Below are 23,866 nucleotides of genomic sequence, written 5' to 3'. Positions count from 1 at the left end.
CACTAGCAGTGCCAGAGTCATACTTTTTTTTAAACCAACTGTAAAAAGCTGACCTAAACCTCTACAAAGGGGGAATTTGACAATACACTGAAAAAATAATGTATTAAAAGTCAACATAAAGAACCTTGCCACTTCTAACATTAGCTAGCTTTAAGTCTGAACATCAGTGAGAGTCCATACTGAACAAGAGAGATTTACAGCTGGATCTTCACACTATGGTACTACTAATCATAATCTATATGGTACTCAAAGGAATAAAAAATATATTTGGCCTGAACAAAGTTGGAAATTCTTTTCTCTCCCATTAATCTGATAAAGCAAGCTCAGAAGCAATATTTCTGACATTGTTTTCTCTCTTCAGAACTAACTATTCCAATTCAGCAATTGGTTTAAAACCAGCAAGTCTGTTGCAGAGCAACATGTAAGAAAGAGGACATAAAACAGACAGTGCAACTCTAAATTGTAACAGTCACATTATTCTTTGGCCTAAAAAAATCCATCAAAAAGAAAATGTTCTATCATAAAGTAAGTCCATCTTCAAAAAATACTAAAATTAAATTTAGGATTGAATTATTTAAAAAACCCCAAATATAGAAAAATTAATTCTGATTAGTGCACTTAAACCCATTTTAACTTTGCAACAGGAGTGATGCATTCCAGAACAAACCTCCTTGCTTTCTTTGACCATTTTTCAAAACAACACCAGGTTGTGAAGTAACTTTTTCTTGGCTAAAAAATGTGCTATGAATCATCAAGAAAACCATTACACAGCACTTTCTGAGCTCTGCTAATTCCTTTCAGACAAAGAACAGCAGTTTTCATCCCTTCTGGAGCCACTTTCAGTAGGGTCAAGGCACTTCAAAACACCATTACAATTAAACCTGTTCTCTATATACACATATGCAGCAGTAGCATATGACTGTAAAGTCACAACTCCTTTGTAAAGCAATTTTCAAGAAAAGGCTTTGCTAAATTTGTGCCAATCTTTTACTACAAGTATCAGCAGTATACAGGAAGAACAAAATTGCCAGGCTGCACTCTAGATTATGAAAAACAGAAAGGAAAAAATTACACAGAATATCACACAGAAGATGAAAGTGGATGCAGACAGAGTAAATGGTTGACAAAACAGGCAAAATTCAAAACATTAATGCAACACACCAGGCATTACTGAAAAACTAAACAGAAGCCACACTTTAATCTCTACAGAAAAATGAAATTTTTGTTAATTCTTTGTATTAAAAGAATTAACAAAATGCTCGAAACTAGATTTTTCACTGTTAAAACCACACTCTTTTGTGAAAGTTTCACATTTTTGCATAAACTGTATCAATAGCCTTAGATCATGGATGAGAGAACATTTCAAAAACCTTGTTACATGCTGGTTCTACTCAAAGAGTGAAAACAGTAAGGGAGGAAGCTAAGATGTTCCTGAATAGCCTCTACTCTCTGCCTGGATTATTTTAGAGGAAATTTCTTTTTAGAGGATTTTTTTTTTTTTTTTTTTTCACTCATGGCACTATTGCCTGTTGCTATCAAATACTTCCCTGTAAGATTTATATTAGCCTACCAATTATGCAGCAAGTGTTCCTTTATCTGACAATGCACACTTATGACTCCATGGTTGATGCTCCATCCCCAAAGTGTTCCTGGCCAGGCTGCATGGAGCTCTGAGCAACCTGCTCTAGTGGAACGGGGCTGGGAATAGATTATCTCTAAGCTCTCTTCCAGTCCAAACAGTTGAATAATTTTGTGACCTTTTTGTGTATTAAAAGCCACATACTTTGCTTTTAAAGAAAATAAAGTTATTCCTGTCACTTTTGCTTTGAAAATAATATATTCTCCGCTACTACCTGCATCAATGCTGATCAGAGATTATTAAACTCTTGGAGAAGTGGAGAAGAAAACTGAGCAAAAAAGGAATAATATTGAGTCTTCATATTAATATCTTTGGAAATAGAATTTTCCAAGAGTACTTCACAGACATTTACAACGTGCAACCAAATATTTTGCATCTTGACATACCTAATCCAGGGAAAAAAAATCTCTGAAATACATTTCCTTTTCCTATGTGCAATCACAAGATGTTAACAAGTTTAAGATTTGGAACTTGAAAAAAAAAACATACTAGGAAAACCATTGTGAGATAGAATGTGTTTAAACATATGGACAGGAAAGAGACATGACAAAACTGAAGAGAGGTAGAAAACATTTGAATAGAAAAAAAATATTAACAAACAGGCTGATAAATACATTGCATATTCTGATATTTTTGTAATGTAAAGCCTTCACAGAGAGCACAGCATGTTACAGCAGGAGGCCCTGTAAAAGAGCTCCAGTTTAAATCCTCCCAACTCAAAAATCTCCTGCTGGGAGATTTTTATCTGAAGAACTTAATTAACAGCAAGTTTAATATAGGGTCTCTAAAGTATACTGTTGGTTTTCATTGAGAATAGCAAAACCAAAACAAGACAGACATAAGCAGCAAAGGGCATGAATTCTGTTTGCCTCACAAGATGTATGTGTTATCTCCCCCTTCCTTCCCAGAGGGTAGAAGGGAGAGGTATGAGAAAACATTCAGCCCTGCTGAACAGAACATCCATCACACAGAGCTGACCCACCCTGCTGCAGGATGGTATCAGATACACTAGGCTCTTTCCTAAATACTCAAGTTTCTTTTTGGATGCCGAAGGGGTTATTTCTGGAATTATGAAAATTTTACAAATCTCTTCCCATGACCTTTCTGACATTCAAACTTTGATGAATAGCTCCCACACTAGATTGCTCATTCTGAGAAGAAAATTTCATGTTCCTTTTCCTTAGTAGCAGATAAATTATGGATTGTCCACAGTAATGATTAAACACAGTTTACAAATACACTGGCAAATCAGTAATTTGTTCTTAACCCCAAAACTCCTGACCTTTTTTCTGGCATGACATTTTTCTTTTCAACCTTACAATGGCCCTTGTCAAAATCAACTTTTAAAAGCTGTTCCATTTCCATATCTCACCCGTGTCATAGGTTCTGCAGGCTATTCCTAGTTATACAGCTAGGAACAGACACCGTGCCTAGAGACAAATCAAACTGCAAAATCAAGCACTCCAAAGTCAGCAAATGTCAAAGTCGTTGCCAGAAGCAATGGGCAGGATGCCTGAGAGCCTTGATCTGCCCTTGCCCTGTGTGCATGCATTATGGAGAGTTTTTATTTATAGAATTACATCCTACCACCACCCACAAGGCTGCTCCCTGATTCAGTTGAAAAGAAGGATCAACACCCATTTACTGAGCAACTACTCAGTACTTTTGTTTTCTTCTCAGCATTTGAAATACAGTTTGAGACCTTCTCTACTGAGCAGTACTCAAGTTTTTGTAAAAAGATGGACTCCTTAGTTTCCTGGTGTGGTATTTAATAAGGACCATAACTGAATCAACTAAGTATCTTACTAAACACTGTCCTAAAAATCCCTAAAATTCCTAAAACATTACTTCAAAAATTGAGCTTGAAGAATTCAGGCACAGAAAGGCAAAAAACATTCAAGGTTTTGATGTTAAACTGAAACATTCAGCAGCATAGGTGCAGACTACATCCAAACTAAGTGTACTTGCACAGTATTTTTATTCTATATAAAAGCAGAATTTTGTATTTACTTAACATAAAATTACCATTAATTCAATTGCACATGAGAGCTTAGAGCACTTTTCTTAGTTAAATTCTAGAGTCTCAAGTCAAACCAAAAAAATCCCACAAGTAATGACTACAGAAATTCTGGTTTTATTTTATATAGAATCACCCAAAGAAACCTGGGGAATGTAGGACTACTGCCCAGATCTCAACACAATACTGATCTCTATAACTAAATTCTAAAATAAAGTCAACAATATGGCTAGTCCCAAGCTTCTCAAATATATATGCTTGGCTGAAAAATTTAGGTCACCATACTAAAAATAAGAGGATTAGTTGTGAAAGGCTGAAACTTTGTTACAAGATAGGGAGAGGACACACAACATGACCAAAAGCAAACTATACAAGACAGAAAACTATGCTAATATCTCCCAAAACATACATACTGAAAGCAATTTTGCACTTTAATGCAGCAGCATGCCAGACAGCAACATAATGAAGGGAATGGAAAATAAGACCATATTTGAAGGTCTATTAATACAATGTGGGTCAGATACTAATATCCCAATACCTGGCTGAAAAGAACCCTCTCACAGAAGTCTGCAAAGCCATTAGGTATTTTGTCCATTGCCAAAATGATTTTTATAGTCCCCTGACAGTGTGGGAATTGATGAATACTAGGGACATGAACACCTGACACAAAAAAATAAATACAAAAATACAACTTCCGTAGAATATTGTGAAAAAAAGAATTATGGGAGAATTACAGAACCAACTAGCACATGCTCAAAAATAAATATGAGACGTTATTAAAATCTATGGTAGGTATTTGTGCAATCCTATTCTGATAATGCTGTTTAATGAAAGCTCTGTACCACAAATTCACAGCAAAGATAATTAACAAAAAGCTGAAATAATTGGGTTATTATTTATTAATTTACAGAATTGTATTAAAATATTTGTACTAAATAAAACCACTAAATAAAATAAATTTGTACTAAATAAAAACATTTGTGTTCAAATAAATTTGTCATTTTTGCACTATATTCATAAATCATATGTAAAAGACAAAGGGCATAGCAGAATTTCCAAACCAAAAAATTTATTAAATGGAATTAAGACAGAGCGCACGGACCTATGTATGTATTGTGTGCATATAAGCATTCCTATTCTACAGACACAGCTGTTAAACATGTTACCAACCTGAAAAGCCAGGATCAATTTCAAATCACTGCCATAATGCAGAAGTACATTTTTTTACAACAAACAAGGAAGTGAAGCAATCATGAGAGCAAAACTAGCACAAAAAGTGGTATCTTCTCACTCCCTAGACATCTTTAAATGAAGGATGGATATACTTCTGGCAAATGTATTTTTGCTAAGCACAAACTGAAACCACATTTTGGTCAGTTAAGTCAAAAGGTTCATTATTAGGAGACCTGAATGAAAGATTAAGACTTGTTGTATGTAAAGGATGCCAGACTTGGCAATTTAATGGTTCCTTCTAGCCACAAACTCCACAAAGAATTCTCCCAAATAAAACCATGTAATAAATACATTATTACAACCAATTTAATCAAGCCCACACTCACTACCCTAAAAGTCCATCACTATCCTCTTTGCCAGAAGTAAAAATCTCCTTGGGAGGTGTTATCCACAAAGCAGAATAGCATCCTTGGGATGCTACACATCCTCCTTCCTTATATTCAAATTCAATTTGCTATGTACTTGATCCTATTTACTCCTCCATCTCCATACTCTTTGTCTCCCTTACAAACACTGATGTTCTTTTTAAGGAAGGTTAAATAAATTAGGAGAGCAGTTTTGGGTTGTTGTTGTTGTCTTGTTTAGTTTTTTCTTTTTAATTACATTCTCAATTAAAATAATTTCTGTCAGCAGGCAGCTTAATGTAATATTCAAACCATGGTTATTTACCAAAGCAGTAACTGTCTCTCACAGCTCCTAAGCAAAGTCAAGTTACCCTTAAAGGACAGAACTGTACAGCACTTTGGCAGCAAGCAAAAAAACCTTTCCTTGTATATACAGATCTACATAAAATTTTTGAAATATAGTTATTCTTGCTATGATACATAGTTATCATATCAATACCTCTCACAAGAGAACCTTACAGTTCCAAACAATAATCACTTTAAAGAAGAGTTCACCTAGTGATCATTTTAAATAGCTATCATTAGGCCTAAAAAGCATTAAAACTACCTGAGGCCAGGTTCCAAAATGTACTTAAGGTGTGTCTCTGAATTTCTACTGATTTCATCAGGAATCCAGGTATCTGAACATCTCTGTGCACCCAAGTCCACTTGTACAATAATACCATGGAGATCAAATTTATTATGAGAAAGTTGTAACAGTTTATTTTTGCTGTTATATAAAAGCAAAATATATAGTAGCATGATTTAAGAGACCATTTATTTCAAATAAAACCCCCTCATTAATACATCACAACGAGGAGTTTACATATCCAAAGTTACCAGAAAGACAATCCACTATGCTAAAAATATATACAAGCATCCTGTTTAGGCCAAGTGGATGACATGTGTTTGCTGAAAACAAACTTGCCAATTCCTCTGTCCTCTACAGAGCTCAATACTATTAAACCTAAGCAGGAGTGAAAAACAAGCAGAAAAATCTGTATGGCTTAGCTAACATTTAAATCAAATTTTAACTACACATTATTGCATCAAGTTCAGAGGGTTCTCAAACTAAAAATGTGGCAGCTGAGAGGCATCTGTCTCAGTCAGACACACACAAAAGCACACAATGCAGCCAAAGAATTGCCCATCTCTGAACTCCTATACATAGAAAACACAGGTGACAGTATCAATTCCAAAGAAACAGTCTGTGCCAATCACCTGCAATAGTTACTTTCTCCAGTTGCAGATCCAGCCTTTGCAAATGCCTTGCAGAACCCCTTGGCCAAGCAGAACAAACAATTACAGAACTCTCTCACGTATTTTCTAATGATTTGGAGTATATACAAAAGAACACCCAAAAGCAAACACAGATATTTTCAAGAATGAGGCAAATATAAACTATTATATGGCTTACTGTTGAGATTGTAACCAATAGCCTTAAAGTAGCTCAAGTGGAAAAAAAAGAAAAGGGACATGATTTTGGGAAAATACATGATGAAAACCCCGAACTGTTGCATTTGGTATGTTGTTTTCATAAGAGAAAACTAGAGTATATCCAAGACAGTATCACTCTTTTACTTGTATTACATTTCGATGTGCATGATCTGCATTTCTAGGATTTTGTGCACATTATCCTTCCACTCAGGCAGTGATCACAGGCATAATTTGAGGGAGTATGCCATCTCAGCTCCCAGTTTTCATGAACATTTTTACGTTTCAACTATTTATCTACTTCTGATTAAAAGAATTCACGAAAGAGAAAGTAAGGGAAACATACACATTAATTACATTTGACATTATCATTCCAGTATGTTCACCTCACTTTAAAACACCGTGTGCAGTGTGTCCACTGCACTCAAAAAAAACCCCAAAAAAACCACTCAAAATTCTCTGCTGGCCATTCCCCCACACAAGGAAGGTGAAGAACTAAACTGAAGTTCCATTTTATTGTCATCTTAGACATTCTAAGGACCAGAGTGCACACAATCATGCTGTCCATCTACTCTCTCTTTTCCAGCTTTTTTTCCGCAACATCCAAAAGACTGGGACAAACCCTTCACCCGATTTTGAGAAAGTACAAAGAACTAAACAGTATCTAACAACATCCTTTTTCTAATTAAAATCAAAATGTAGAAGTGACAAAGAAGTTAGTACTCCACTAAATATCTTTTATATTGGAGATACTATGGGAGAAGGGTAAGAGGGTGCTGGGGGCAGATATTGTATCTGAGGGTTTTCTATAGCATTTTCCCAGAGAGGAGATGCAGTTATCTCAGAAGGATTTTACAGAAGATTAAAAAAGCAGCCTCACTACTTTTTTCTTATAAAAATACACTTTTAAACAGAAATGTCTTTTTCAGCGTATATATGTTAGGAGAAATTAAAACACAGGTTGACAAGTTAAGAGTTTATTAAATATGTAAGGGAAAAATAATGGTGGTTATTGTGAAACTGGGTAAATAAGATTGTATTTTCTGCTGCATTTCTGTCAAGTATGATGTAATGTAATTCCTTGCCTGCAAGGAAGGAGGAAACCAATTTTGATAACAAGGCTAAATTTATGAAGTAAGAAACTTTGCCAAAACAAGCTACTCTTTACTTACCCTGTAGAATGACTGACACATCCAAAATAATAATTTGGAGTAATTCTTCCTTTGACAGGAGTTACTCATATTTCTGCTGACTATAATAAAGAAAAACATTTGCTTTCTCCTGTAAGCAAGAGCATATTTTTAGTAATTACAGTATTCAAAAGAATCCCTGGATCTGTACTCCTGCTCTCTGAAAAGGAGCACTAAAACATGCTCAGTTAATAAAAACTACAACTGGTCCACAAAATTGCTCAAACCACTTCCTCATCTTTAAGTAGACTTGCTTTAATATCTTTAGTCTCCTGACCATAAATGTTACTGATTAATTCGGGACAGGACTCCACAAAAAGATGCCAAGGTCTACAGACAGCCATGAAATAAAATAGCCCCAGATTCGTTTTTCTTCATGTTCAAAGGTAGCCTTTACACCCTTTCCTCAAAATTCTGAAAACCACAGCATCCTCTATAAACATTTCTACAAATATAAAGCATGTCATCTATAACAGTATTTCCTGTATACCTTTCTGTGAGTATACAGTGGACATTTTACAAATCCCTCTTCCTCTGTAAATGTCTAAATCCCAGCAAACACATGGCAGGACACCAAAAGTTAACCACTGTGCAAGTAGCAAGGGAGCTGGGGGCTACACATACAAAGCACTCAAGTAATAGAGTATTTCCCACTGCCTACACACAAGACCAAAATCTACTGCTGTTATTGACATCACAGATGAGAAAAGGCAAATCAGGGAAATCCATTTGTGTCATTCCATGTCCAGTGGCCATCACTCAATGCTAACAAGCTAAAAATCTACAGGAAGTACATTTACTGCTACTATTCAAAGATGTAGGAAAGAGGAGGCTGTTTTGTTTTAGTCTTGCTAAACCTGAGTTGCCAGATACTTGCAATAAGATGTCACTGAAAGAGGCTGAGAGATCAAGACCTGCACAGTCAGATGTATCTGAGTTGCCAACACAAAGATAGCAATAGGTTTTATGCTACTCTGTGTCTTCCGCGATTCTATTTGTTTCTAGTCAGCTCCAACTCACCAAGGCACATTGATCTTTTTGTCGAGGTTTAGAAATGAACTGCCCTTATAGTCTCATCTCTCCCTGCCCTTAGCTTTGGATAATCTCATCCATAAACAAATACTGCAGCCTGGGCTCTTTCCAGAAACTTTTTTAAGAGAGGCATGGCAGAAATGAAACAGTATTTCCATGTATACTGCTTATATTGTAAATAGTTTGTATCAAAAAAATCACCCTGAAAAGTTATGCTATTTTTCCACTGAGAAGAAAGTCAGACTGGCTCATTTGCAAAGGCGATTTTACAGCTGATTTAATATAATCTTCATTATCTGCTAGAAATGAAGACCCAGATCTATTTAAACAAATTCCATACAGCATAATCTTGGATCAGCTAGCCAAAGTACAGGATGTATTCAGACCCCAACTACAAGACACAAAAACAATCCATATTGCAAAACAATCTATATTCCAAAAGATACCCAAAGCAAACTTTGATTTAGATTTCCAGAATACCCTGCAGATACCCATTCTGATTAATTTTCAAAGTCCTTCACATCACTCTTAAATGTATAAAAGAAAAGAGAGGCATACAAAAAAAATTAATTGAACTATCTGGCATGTTGCTGCATTAAACCAGCAACAAATTAGTAGACAACAAACTCCAAAGAAAAACCTGGAAGAAACATTTACTTTGCACTTGCATTCCTTAACTTAGGAAAATCAGAAAGAAAATTCAAGGCCTCTGCAGCAGGTTTTTATTAAGTTACGAAAATGATCAGAAGGTAATTTCAATTTGCACTTTTCAGATCTTGAGAGAGGACTGTACTTCAGAAGAAAATTTTGCATTAAAAAAAATCTTTTATAATATACAGAAGTGTAGAATTAAGCAAAATATTTAAAATTAGAAAAGATCCACACAGGATTTTTAAAAAACTGCAAGAACTGGCAGCATGGGATAAATAATGAACTTGCTCATCAAAAAGTTTTTGTTTCTGCCTTAACTATGCCAGCAATTACTCAGTGTAAACCTAATGAAAACCTTAAAAGTTGCAATGGTAGATTAAAAAAAAAAACAAAAACAAAAAAACCCCATAAGTCCCACATATAATTGATTTTGTGACCTTTTGTCTTATATCAAAGGAGTTAGCCATTGTCTCTTTGCAGAATTCTGCAATTGATAGTACTCACAGAAATATTAGTATCTTTCAATGGCAATGAAACTAGCTATTATTCAAGTGATGACCTATTTTCTCTTTCCCAAGAACTGTAAGAATTTTTTAAATCAATGCTTTTGGAAACACAAAACAGTCTAGTCTACTCACTTTCCAGAATCAAAATCTGTGATGTTGTTAAAGCCCGCAAATGAAATCCAAGTATGCTAACAGCTGCCAAAGCAGGAAGAGAAGTACCCTGGTGACTACATTTTTGATCTAAAATAACAAGGACATATAAGAAGCAGACTTCCCAATTAATTTTACCAATTGTATGCACCTCAAAATGAGGTCTAAATCTGACCTAAGTCAGTGTCAAAAAAACCTCAACAAAGTAAATAAAGCAGTCTTGAAGTGTACCTCAAAGAAAGTGCTCTAAATCACATGCCAGTCCAAGCTATGATGGCTATTTACATAGTGCATTACAAAAAAAAAAAAGGCAAAATACATGAAGAAACTCCCTGCCATTAAAGGCACTGAGACACCTAGGTCTCTTTAACACAGAAAGTTTTCATCGAATCTGAAGTTATACACCTGAAAATACCAACTGGGAATAAAGACTACTAGATGATTTTGGGTCGATCACAATGAAGTATCTACTAAGTAGGTAATTTTTCCAAGTATTCCTAATATTTACAAGTAGATAAATTTTTCAATGTATGACTAAATATTCTTAGATTCACAGAAAATTGAAGTGCTTTCTGTCAAATATTCAACACGATAAAATATATTCAAGTAGTTAACAGAAAAAATAGAACATTATGTTCTTGATAAACACACACAAACTTTATGGAAGCATAGGTATGAATTTAGAACCAAACCATTGCAAGTATTGTATCTTTATACTGCATGATACATTATCTTCTAATCTGAGATACAAATCAGGTCAGCTAATATTAATGATTTAAAAAATGTATATTTATCAGTCAATGGAAGCAGAAGAAAGATGGTAGGAGAACTATGGACCTATCCCTTCCACTGGCTAATTCTCAAACATATCCGAGTAATAATTCCAGTACCAATTTTAATTCCATTTCTCAGAAAACATTATGAACTCCTTGGAAGGACCAACTGAAATGGGTAAGGGCAACACCAAGCCCTAACCGATTTGTCTAGCATCACCCATAGCAATATGTTCCTATTTCTACACACTACCTCAATAAAGCCTACAATCAATTAAACTACCATATCTGAAAAATAGGTAACACTGCTTACCTTAAATTTGTCATTTCCACAGTATATCAGACTTTAGGAAAAAAAAAAAAAAAGTAAGAAAACCCAACAAAACAGGACAAAGGTGAAATTAGTTGCAAAGTCCCACTGTCAGGAAACAAGGCAGGCCTACAAAGAAACTCATTTAGAGTTTTCATACAGTGAATAGGATGCCTCAAAAGCAGTATTTTTTAACAGGCATGAGGTGGGGAGGGGAGGAATATATTTGAACTTACAATCTACAGGTAGCCTTTTTCCCTCCTCAGACAGGTGCACAATTAATATGATACCAGGCAGCTATGATCCATTCCTATCCCACAAATTTTTAACATTCAACTGTGAAAACTTTACTGTTCCCATATAAACATTGAGTATATTTTTTGTAACATAAAACATTACAGCCACAAAATAGAAGCACACAAGAAGTAAAATAGTTTGGCATCCACACATAACACAGAGCTCTTCTCTCTCCTTTTTAATGCACCATCACAGCCGTGGTCACAGATAGAGAGTAGCAAGAGGGCAGGATTCCACACCTTAAGAAACAAGTTACAAGTGACCTGTAACCAACAGACCAGGTCAGCTGGTCTTTGCTTGTTGAATGCTGTAGAGACTATCAGCAGCAGTGAGTGAGAACTATCTACAGCACACAAACCAGATGTCAAAGATCTGCAAAACAACCGGCTCAGAGGTGGCTGTCACCTATTCAAATTACTTATTTGAACATTCAAACAAAGCATAGTAATTACAGCCATGCTGCAAGACCCAGGTGTTTTCTCACTGTCAAATTGGTCTCACATGTATTTAAGAGATTATTTCCATAAAGTCTTGTCCCAAATGTACTTCACCAGTGAAAGAGAAGCAAGCCACCCTCCACATGCCATTGTGGGTCAGTCTGTTGTCCTGCCAGTCAACTCAAGATTGGTTCTGCAGTTTGTTTGCCTATGCTTTCCTTGCCTGTCTTTGTCTATCTCTAAGTTACCTGGCTAAATTGAGGTTTTCATTACTCATTCAGATTCCAAAGCTAACACAGGACAGGTAAGCCTGCTAAGATAATTCTAAGTACTAGTTCATTAAAATTTAGGTGTTTAGTAAGGCAAAGGGTAAGAACAGATTCCATAAGCATTTACTTTAGTAGTCCATATCAAACATATTTTCACACACTATTGATTTTTAATATATCTCTTGTCAGTGCTACTGAAACTCACTGGAAGGTCATTACACATACTATAATTTAGAAATTCACCTATTTAGAGCTCAGTAAATCACATGGAAAGCCTTTGGAAGTTTTGCAAGTTTCATCCTACCTTTGATCTTAGTTCAATAAATTCAGGATAAGGGATCACACAGTCTTTAATAAGGTAACTTTATAAGCTCCCCCAGTGGCAGAATATGGCTGTAGGTACTTGCCCTTTCCATGCCACATGTCAAGACAGCTGATAAGTGTACATATACAGCTCCAGGGCTTCCCAGAAACTATGCACACACTATTCAAGGAATCAGGCAGGCAAGAGCTAAACACCACTCCTAATTATTTGATCCAGACTACCTCTAGCCATCAAACAAGCTGTGGGCATCACCAAGCTCTTCTCATCTGTCATTATTCTTCTAGGGGGAATAAATGGGCCCAACTCTTCTCTATTACAACAAAATACATGTCACAGGTGACATCTGAAAAAAATATGCCCAGGACTACAATACCATCTGTTTCAAAAACCCCACAGGCTCTGCAAGAGATAGACTAATGAATCACCTTAGTGGGCAAATAAGCAAGCTGTATGTTCACTAGGAGGGGCATGATTTTTCCTACTAACAATAAAATACATGTACAACTAGATATTAATATGAACAGACAAACAGATCATGCTTTATAACAAAATGATTTTTTTAATGTATTAAGACTGGAAAATACCATCCAATCAATTTGGCAACCTGTTGGAATCTGTGGTATTGATGATTCTGAAATTGTAAAATGTCTCTGCCTTTCTGCCCCGTTGCCAAAGAAGAAGCCATAATTCGTCTGTGCTGTTTTCAAGGTTGTTTATTCTTGCTTATCTCTAACATGTTCTGCTGCCCTGCCACAGGTCTGTCCTGCAGGGCAGCGTGCGGGGCTCTGCCCCTCAGTGGGATGGTACAAACATTATATACCAGAAACTACGTGTTCTATATTTACAATAATGTGCCAATATCTATCATCTACGTTGAACAGCGTGTCCCCAGCCTAAACCAACAGAAAAATGCCAACACTACAGTGAAACATGGAGGGCATGAAGAAGGAGAAAAATGACAAGGTACACCCAATTTCCTCCATCTTGTCCCCTTTGAACCCCTAATCTAGAAACCTAAAATTTTACTTTTGCACCCATGCCACACTTAATTATTACTCATATCAAGCACTCAGAGCTTGTAATTCATCCTGTAAGATTGAAAACTCCTCTCCATGGACAGAGATCACAGACAGTGTCTCTCGGGGCTCTGTACAGGGGGGTTCCTGACCCCCTGCCAGGGTCCCAGACCTGCCAGGGCAGCCAGAGGGAAGCCCTGGATTTCCACAGCAACCTATGAAATTTTTCATGTCATACTTTATTAACTACTTTTCCTAAGACAGCAGTGAATATTTATATTGATTTCTTCACACATAAACAGTCAACTATGATTACTCTAAACTCTAGATTGTAGGTTCCTTTTAAAATTTTTACGAGTTGCAACAGCATCTCTGTTTTTCAAAGTTCACTTTCTAATAGCACCTCTATGTAGTAATAGTTGGAATGCATTACATAACTGACATAATTATATTCTACTCAGTATACAGCACACTCCTTCTCCCAGTCCCCAGCTGTGCTGCATTATTAATAAAGACATGAAAAACAACAGTTCCAGATAAAATCCTTCTAGTATCTCATAGATATATTCATAAATAATGGCAGTGGAACCATCTTTGGACGTTACTTTTTTTCAAGAAAAGATCACAAATCACTTCAGATTTACCATGCCTTGCAAACAACTTCTAGTGATGACAATTCTACAATCTTCCTAGGAAATTTATTTCAGTTCTCATCCATACTTGTTCTTGGAAAAGGTTCTTTTCTCCTAAAGTCTACTAAGCTTTAACCTGAATTCTTCCTCCTGCAACTTAAAAGTCATAATGTCCTGTCACATCCTAAACAATGTGGAGAACTATATTTTTATCATACTTCTACATAACCAAAGGAATAAATGTAATTTCTCACCATCATCCTCTCTGACTAAAATAAACCCCAGCCTTTTTTAAGTTATCTGAGGTTATGAGACGGAAGGGGAAGAGAAGGAAGAAATTCTTGTGATTAAGAAAACTGCCAGTTGTAGTGATGGGTTCTCAATTTTTGAGAAAAATAAAGGGAAGGTGTTTGAGAAATTGAAACAAAAATATTCAAAACATTTCTCAATTTAACAACCTAACCTACCCATTGCTGGGAAAGCAATAACCAAGGAAAAACAGTATCTCCCATTATATTGGCTGTATATTATAGGAATTTTATTATAACACCTATAGGCATAATAATATATATAGGCCTGTATATTACAATGCCATGCACCATCAGGACTATTAGGAAGGAGAGTGAGTTCTCCAGTAAAAGCAACATGCTGAAGTAATTAAATACACACCTCTTCTGATCAACAGTAACAGTTTACACTGACACTAGCAGAATTTAACATTTTTTTGTACACATCAAAAGTATTGCCTGTGATGTCTTCCAAATATGTGAAGATTTCACTTCACAGAAATCATCATTCAAATCTGAAAATAATCCGATCTCATCTGGTTTCTGAATGGATTATTAAAGCCCTATTTGTCATAGTTCAATGCCCCTCATTAAGAACAGATTTCTTTTTACAAATTTTTGCATTGTTGTTTTGCACAACACAAAGCACACAATTTGTTGAATTGTTATCCTGCATCTAAACAAGCAATGCTGCAAGGAGAAATGTACTATTCTGAATGGTTTGGTTTGACTATGTTAGTCCTACTGGCAGAACACAAACTGAAAACAGAGATTCTGAAGAACAATTTAAGTATAAGCATGTGAAAAATAAAGTAGGCTGTAGGAAAAAAAAACTGGGAAGATACCATCTTAAAATACTGTGCCTCCCAAAAGATATTTCTAGTTGTAATAAACAAGACCTTAGAGTGGGCCTTCAATTTGTAGCATGAATTGTGCTAAACACCACATTTCTAGAACACAACTACATGTCAGATACTTCTTAGTAAAGAATGTAGTTTGTCCCCAGTCAAAAAGAAAAAAAAAAAATCAAATCAAATATTGCATCTGTCAGTGGCCATTTTCTCCTTTTCATGTGTCAAACTCCAACTCCACCCTACAGATAAACCTTTATTAAACTGATGACACAGCTGTGTTCACAACCATGAGAGACAGATGCAGATTACTGGACTCAAGCTCACCCAGCAGATTCACAAACAAGTAAAATTTAGTTGATGTCTTATCAGAAGAAAAAGATAACTCCTTTAAAACTCTGCTGTCATCAAATAAAGGAAAAGGTTTGTTTGTGGATGAATTTTTGCTTAAAGAAAATTCCAGAACTCCAGAGAAACCTGCCAATACAAGAATCCAGGGCATTCAGCTACTTTAATAAGTCATGCTCCTCATTCATTTCCACCACTGCTGCAATCCATTCAGAGTCCTGTGGGTCTTTGCTTCAAATGAGGGCAGTCAGTGGCACAATATTATATATGAAAGGTCAGTAGTTCTGAAACACATTCACTCCCATTGCTCAAAAAGACAGCTGGACATAGTGACCTTCAGAACAAGGTTCATCTTTTTTCCCAGGCTTTGTGCAAGAAAAATAAACTCAAAATGGCAGGGAGCCCTCATAACTAGCTGAGGAAGCAGCCAGTGCCAATCTTACTGCAAAAAAGTCTACCCCAAGTCAGACTGGAATAATAAATAACAACAAACAGAAAAGTAAAAGTAGTTTTGCTTCTCCATCCTGACAGCTGTTTAGTATTAACTAGGTTTTGTGCCTGCTGACCAACAGCTGAAAAAAATCTCTAGTGGAGCAAAAATTTTCATCCCACATGTCTCTCACACACATGCACACATCTCTGAGTTGCCTGTAGTCTGATCAACGCCTGACACTCTTACAACTACTACTTACAGTTAAACACTACTTTGATGTATTTTTTTTTTTTTATCCATACTAGACCAATGCCGTCACTAGAGAACCAAGCTGATCTCCTCACTTTCCTCCACTGGTAAATGAACTTTAGTCCACTTCAGTCAACACAAGCTGTCTACTCAAAAAGTAGAGTCATCTTACAAACTGAAAATAAATTTAGAACTATGATATATGACCAAAGCTGAAGCACTAAGTTTTCTGCACCTTCAAAACAAAACAAATTAATATTTAATGCTGATATATAAAAAGCACAAATGAAAGCTGATTGTCAGAATCAGAACGCAGGAATTGTGTTGGAAGTAATGACAAAAAGTGATAGCAAACAAGAAGGTTGTGAAGCACTACAATATGAAAATCAAAACCAGCCAGTATAGGGCTGGTGTGCCTAATTATCAAACCATCTGCATTACATTACCTTGTGAAGAACAGTATCTTAAGCACATAAAATAGTCACAAAATGAAAAGTGTAAACACTAAAAAACCATTTTGTCATGGACCTTGCTAACCTACATTTGCTACGAATTCCATGTCATCGAGACCTAGGCAGTTTCACCGGTCACTTTCGTACACCACATGTTTCAGTATTGATGTGTATATAATCAAACAGTTGCACTTATGCAATTTGCTTAGAACTTTGACTCAAAAGCAGTATCAGTATCTAGGGTTACAAAGCAGGGTTTATATTTTTATTCCTATACAAGCAGCATTTAGCCACACTTGATCAAGTATTCTGTAGAATGCATTAGGTACCACATTAAAAACAGGTGTACATCAAGCCACCTTGTTTCATACAGCAGAGCAGTAGCCTCCTGTGCAGAACACCTGATTCTATTCATTCAAAAACGTACTCTGTTGCCTGCAAAGAACATCTCCCAGTTTTTTCCAATAACTACAGTGAGTAACTACACTGTTGAGCAGAAGAGGCAGTGCTGCCCCTTTTATGGCTCTCTGAAAAGACCCAGAGGAAGAAGCACCAATCCACAGAATGTAACAGTAAAGAGGGAAGGGAAGGGAAGGGAAGGGAAGGGAAGGGAAGGGAAGGGAAGGGAAGGGAAGGGAAGGGAAGGGAAGGGAAGGGAAGGGAAGGGAAGGGAAGGGAAGGGAAGGGAAGGGAAGGGAAGGGAAGGGAAGGGAAGGGAAGGGAAGGGAAGGGAAGGGAAGGGAAGGGAAGGGAAGGGAAGGGAAGGGAAGGGAAGGGAAGGGAAGGGAAGGGAAGGGAAGGGAAGGGAATGATTTGGGAGGGAGTATGTGGAGAAGAACAGAAATAGTGCCTGTTTGGGCACTTACTGGTCAAATAATTACACACAGAAAAGCTATTCTAAAACAAACTGTAAGATTGCTACATTCAAGACTGCCAAAATGAAATAAAACGCCAGCATGCCTGTAGAAGTTAAATTTGATATTCTTCTGCCAGGCTCCCCTTCTTCTGTCATATGCCTTTCAGTTTTAAGACCTCCACCTCAAATGCCCCCAGGGAATCTGCTTCCCTTACACCTTTACGTGGGACAGTTCTGGAGTTTACACAAAGATGATTTCTGCATAATACTATACAGAACTCGAGATAGCAGAAACTGGAAGGCAAATGGTGAATGAAGCAATTTAAAGGGTTTCTTCATTTATGCTGCCTACAGACACAGGTGAAAGCACGGCCCACAGAGCAGAGCTTAATTCCCAAAACCAGCTGTGCTACCAAACTTGTGGTTAGGCTGGCATTAATCAAAACAGTAATTTCAGTTAAGGAGTTCTGCCTTGCCCTCAGAGGTATGTTCATCATAGGCACAGGTATCAGATTTTACTTGTTAAAAATCAAGTTCTTGGCAAATGTCAGAGAACACAACACACATCTTTGAGAGACCGCCACACTTGCAGACTCCTTCCTATGTATAACCAAGAGTCAGAATAACCCACTATCTCTTCTACATGTAACCTGCAAGCCAGTCTCCCAGGTCTTTCTCTCACCATTATCACATTAGAAGTCAAAAAAAGAACAATGATAGTCAGAGCTACAGAGCTTCCCCATCATGAAAGATTAGCACACGAGAAATCAAGAATGGTAAGAAAAGGGAAGAGTATTTATGAACTAAAAAAAAAAAAAAAAGAAGAAGAAAAAAGCCAAAAAACCAAAAAGAATTTGAAACCTTGAAACCTTGAAGCACTAACAGTATAGCTGTCTATTACAGTTTTCTTTCCTGACCTCCTCTTAAAACAAATATATAAATAATCAAACTCCAAAGGAGTCAAATGAATGCTGTCATTCCCAGCATTCTTAACTCTGCACTGATGAAGCAGGACTGATGAACACTGGTAGTGTTTCATCATAAGTCTTGTCAACATTTCGTATCTATTCACAACTACTTTTCATATGCTTATTTCTTACTTTCAGGCTCTGAAGTGAAAGGGATGTTGATAGGACACAACATGCATAAGCAACTTAAGAGTACGGTCCAACTATGTCTACAGTACTGGATGCAGTAACAACTGAAAAATCCAGCATGTGTATCCAAAGTTATTACTGTCTTACCTACAGATACTAACTAAATATGGAAACAAAACAGCTTTCCCTTGAGTATATTAAATTTATTTCCAGAAGCAAATAGTATAGCAGTTCAGTTCTTCTCTGCTCCTTGTTCCCCCTCAACTCCCAACTCATCCGCATGTATTGAACAAACTTCCAAAACTGTCCATCTTTTCATCAGAATATGAGGACAAGTATAGCTGGCCTAGGGTTGCACTCATTCTGAATGAATAACAGAACTATGCAACACTTATCTGTGGGGATCAACTTCAGTAACAAATTACATGCTCCCTATATATTTGACTTTTACTGTGCAGTCGGAAATAATACTTGCAATAAAGATGAAATTAAAATATTATTGTATGTGACAGTATTATTTCAATAAAATGCCACTTTTGTATTGAACTAAGAAGCAACATGCCTTTTGCAAAAGGCATTTCTTTGTTGCAACAGCAAGAACTAGTGCCAACAACTGTTCATAATTTTCAGAACAGAAAATAAACTTACTCTCACCAAGAACAGTCAACCACTGGGTAAATCCACCTTCAGACTATCATTTAGCAACCTGAACTGTTGGTTAAAGTTTTCTAGGATGCAATAATAGAAAGGTATGTGCATTGGGAAGGGCATGTTTACCTTTCAATCGAGCTGGATATCAGCCCATAACATTTTAACTCACTGGGACTCAAGTATGTCAGTTGTTTTTCACATATCAGACTGTTTGGATTTTCACATTCATAGTCAATTGCCTGTTTCCAAAACTCTTCTCGAGTATGAGCTGAGTAAAAAAACAAAATTATTTTACTCCACCCAGTCCTTATAGGCTTTCTTCTGAAATGTCCCTCTGCCCTCTAGCACACTACTTGTGATATACTCAAGTAGGGGAAATGAGACTCCAGCATTCAGAGGCTAGTATTAAAAACAATGCACAGTGCAGCTTGATCCTAAAATAGTCTGTGGAGAAAAAGAATTCCAAATTCTACTCTAAAGATGAACACTGATCTCATCAGTGATGAGAAGTCTTTAAGCCTCCACACCTCAAGGTGAAGAGAGTCTTCTGAGCTTTGGGTCTCATCAAAGAATGATTATCCTTTCAAGATCTTATATTGAATGATATTTATCTCTGTCAGATTTCAGTCCACAACTTCTTCCAAGTCTTCTGCTCTATAGACAATTCCTTCTGCTCTAATTACCTTTAGGTGTCTTATTTAACAAAATCATTTTAAAGGCCATTTTTTAATCTCACTGTGAATAGAGACATACACTCCAACAGTCTCTTGCATGCAGGCTGTTCAGATTTCCATTTACTGCTTTATTGTCCTTCCTTCAACCTCCTAGAATGAAAGTTTCAACATTTACAATAGTAAACAAACCAACAAAACATAAATGGGACTGTGAAGAAACATGGTATTTCCTATGTTTTTTGCTACCTCAGAGAAATGGCAAGGATTGACAATACTCCCATCCCAGTTCAGTTTAGCATATTTTGAGCTAACTCAGCTGTTTTTATAAAGACTACAGTCAAGAAGCTTTTGTGGAGCTTTCCACAGGCTCTGCTATCAAATGCAATACAATGCATTAGCTCAGCAGTCTGGAAACGGGGAACACAGACTACCCAAGAAATTATGCAAGAAGAAACACTGCTTCAGTTACTGCCCCTGTGTTGTGTTACAATTTAGATATCTTCTAAAAATAAAAAAAGTCTCTAAGACATGAACAACTAAGGGGTGCTATTTGAAAGATGCTGTAGTTCAAGTTCTACAAACTACAACCCAGTTACTTCAGAAATAAAGAATGGTTAAGCAGTCTGAACTCTGTAGATTTTCATTAAGCAACTAAGATTTTCTGTTCACACCTTCACAGATGCCAGAGAGCCAAGACAACAAGTTTCCCAAAGCTGGGATGCAGTTCCAAATCACAGTGGAGATGATCTGACAACCTCCTCCCTCCCACTAGTAATAACATTTTTTTCTGAATTTTCAGAGATTCAACTCAGTGATCTAAAGCAGCAGAAAGTTTTTCTTTGTGTGGGCAGAAGGGAAGGACAGTCTTTGTGCAGGAAGAGAACTCCCTGAAATGGCTCACCATTGGGTGGGGAAAACAGCAGAACAAGACAAAAGAAGTGACATCTGACATCAGAGGCCTGGAGAAGGGAAGAGGTGGGTCCATCCTTTTCAGCACTCTACAACCATCATATTTATCATCCTGCAATGGAGACTTGTAAACAGAAAGGAAACTAGGATGCTCCTATAAAATACTCTTGAGGGTTGTTTGAATTCTGGATCAGAATGTCAACTTCTGGCGTCTCAAAGAAAGCAGGCAGGTATACAGACATGAAGTTTACTCTAAAAAAACCCCAGTGCTTTGGATATGTGGTATGGGAAGATGTCCCCTTGGCTTTCACCAGCCTTGGAGAAACTTAATTCTGACAGCTGCTATGGAACATAAGAATTAATATATATATATTTTGCTTCAATAAAATATACTCTGTATCATTTAAGCTTTCTTCTCTTATTATTTTATTTCCAGTTTTTAATCCAGAACTGGACACCTGCCTTGCTGGAATTATTTACACATTTAATTTTTTTAAGCAAATCACCCTTTTAAGGGATCTTGGACTAATCTGACATATCTAGGGTGTTTTCCATTCCCCAAAGATAACTAATCCAGCTTTAGCAGCTTTTCAGGCAAGTCATTTCATTCATATCTAGGAGTTTTGAAGCTGGAATACACTATCATTTAAGGTACAGAAGCTGATCTTGTCAAGTAGCAGGCTCAAGGAGGAAGCTGAACCTGCAGGAACCAAAGGACTTTTGGACCTGGCTCAAGCGCTAGGAGACAGACCCCATGATTTCACATACCTGCATAATGATATAGGCAAACAACACAGATTACAGGCAAAAAAAAAGATATGCTCATTTTTTATGACTATGGAAAGGGAAAAATTAAGTCTTTCAACTTTACTGCCTTCACACCGCTTCTACAGCAACAGTGATCATAGCCTATTAAAAGTGAACAAGTGTCTAGGAATATTGATGGAAGGAGAGAAAAGTTTACAAAAGCAAGACTAAGACAACCTGCTGAACATATATCACTGCTGGAACAACTGAATACAGAGACATTCTTCTGCATGAAATTTATTAAAACTTAATGCTGTTATTTATAAGAAAAGAAAATACTAACTATAATTCAGCAAAAGTCAGATGAATAGTAGAGGACAAAGCTTGGTGAGGAACAGCAGGAAAAAAAAGCAGGAAAAGAACTTCAAAAAACTATTAGAAAATGCACTTTGAACTGAGAAAGCCACATTCAAATGTGAGAAAAGAGAAGGGTCAGAAAGAACAGCTATGACTTTCACTTTTGTTAGTCTGAGACTTTAGGTTCATATTTTATGACTAGATAAAACTGAAGTTCTCAAAGTATGCAGGTGATAAATGAGTCATCAAAACAAGATTAAAATTATCTTGCTAGGTGAAAAGCACCTTGCTTTGCTGTGTTATGGTAAGTTATCTGATTTTCAAAGATAACACAGAGCAGCTGAGGAACTCTGAAACTTTAGTCTAACTTCTCCAGATCAAAGCAGGGTCAGCTAGAGGAGACTGCTCACATCTATATCTGGCTGGTTTTCAGCGTGTCCATAGTTTCACTGGGTAATCTATTCCCATGCCAAATCATCCTCACAGCAAAAAAAACCAAAAAACACAAATCAAAACAAAACAGGCAAACAGACTAAAAAAGAAGAAGAAATGACCAAAAACTCCACCCTTCTTTCTTTTGTTTTAAAGGTAATTTATTTTGTGTCATGTCATTGAACACAACTGAGAAGGGTCCAAGGCTCTTTTTTTTCATTCCCTCTCCCCAGTCAGGTACTTATTAAATAGGATTCCCCCATGAGCTTTCTTTTCTCCAGACTAATTACTGAAGCAAGTCAGCAGTGAACATGCTCTTTTAAGCGTGCACTCCAATCCCTGGTATCACACCATGCAGCACACTTCATGAACCCATCTACCCTGACTAATGATAGAGTTTACTTGCTGTTCCCACACCCAGTGCCTCTCAGCCCTGGAAAGAGTTCAAATCATGTTAAATAACAAAAATATCTAAAAAACTGTATTCTTTCCTCATATGAGCTTCCACATTATAAGCTTCAGCTCTAAGGAAACCACATTCACAAGAATCAAGTTTATTAATGAGTTGTAATGCTGATGAGAGAGAAGTCACAGCTATTACAGCTTTTATTTTGCTTCACAGTACTTTCAACTGCTCTCCACAGTCCAAGTAAGGAACAATTCTAACTCTTCCATATACCAACTAAACACTAGAAAACCCTTTTTACTAATAAAAGTGTTTACTAAGGAACATGCATAGATGTGCCATGAAAACCTACACCACGTGCACAAACAAGCATGCCAGCAAAATGTAAGCACAGGCTGATCTGACACTTGCTTCTCTGCCTGGAATCATGGCATTCGTAACCAGTGGGGTACCTCACAAGTGCAATGGACATGCAAGACCAAGACTGAAAGCTCCTGATATACAGACAGTGCTATACAGTTCAAAAAAGAGGTGATACAAAATTCATCAAAATCAGGGAAATTTTGTATTGGCATTCCTTTTGCAAAGTGGTGGGAAGAGGAAGCTTACAATTCCTGACCATGTTTGTAATCTACATTCATAATTTGTAGTCTTGTGCCAAGTATCTATGTTAAAATACTAATAAATTCTAATATATTTGCTCCTTGCTCATAAGAGCTGATATATATTGATAATATGTACAAGAAACGTATACTAAAGCCTTCAATCTAATTTCATAGATTCATTCAATGCAGACAGTGTAAAAATGTTATTTTGCACTTAA

General features: G+C 36.6%; 1 protein-coding gene across 5 annotated transcripts in view; it reads right to left on the bottom strand.

Moving 5' to 3' along the window:
- ZDHHC14 (zDHHC palmitoyltransferase 14) overlaps positions 1-23,866 on the bottom strand; it is a 94,356-nt gene that overhangs the window by 60,666 nt on the left and 9,824 nt on the right. The window lies entirely within an intron of this gene.

The sequence above is a fragment of the Taeniopygia guttata genome, chromosome 3 (genome assembly GCF_048771995.1).
Source record: "Taeniopygia guttata chromosome 3, bTaeGut7.mat, whole genome shotgun sequence".
NCBI classification, from domain to species: Eukaryota; Metazoa; Chordata; class Aves; order Passeriformes; family Estrildidae; genus Taeniopygia; species Taeniopygia guttata.
The sequence above is the reverse complement of the archived record's forward strand: the minus strand, read 5'-3'. Positions and strand labels throughout refer to the sequence as shown.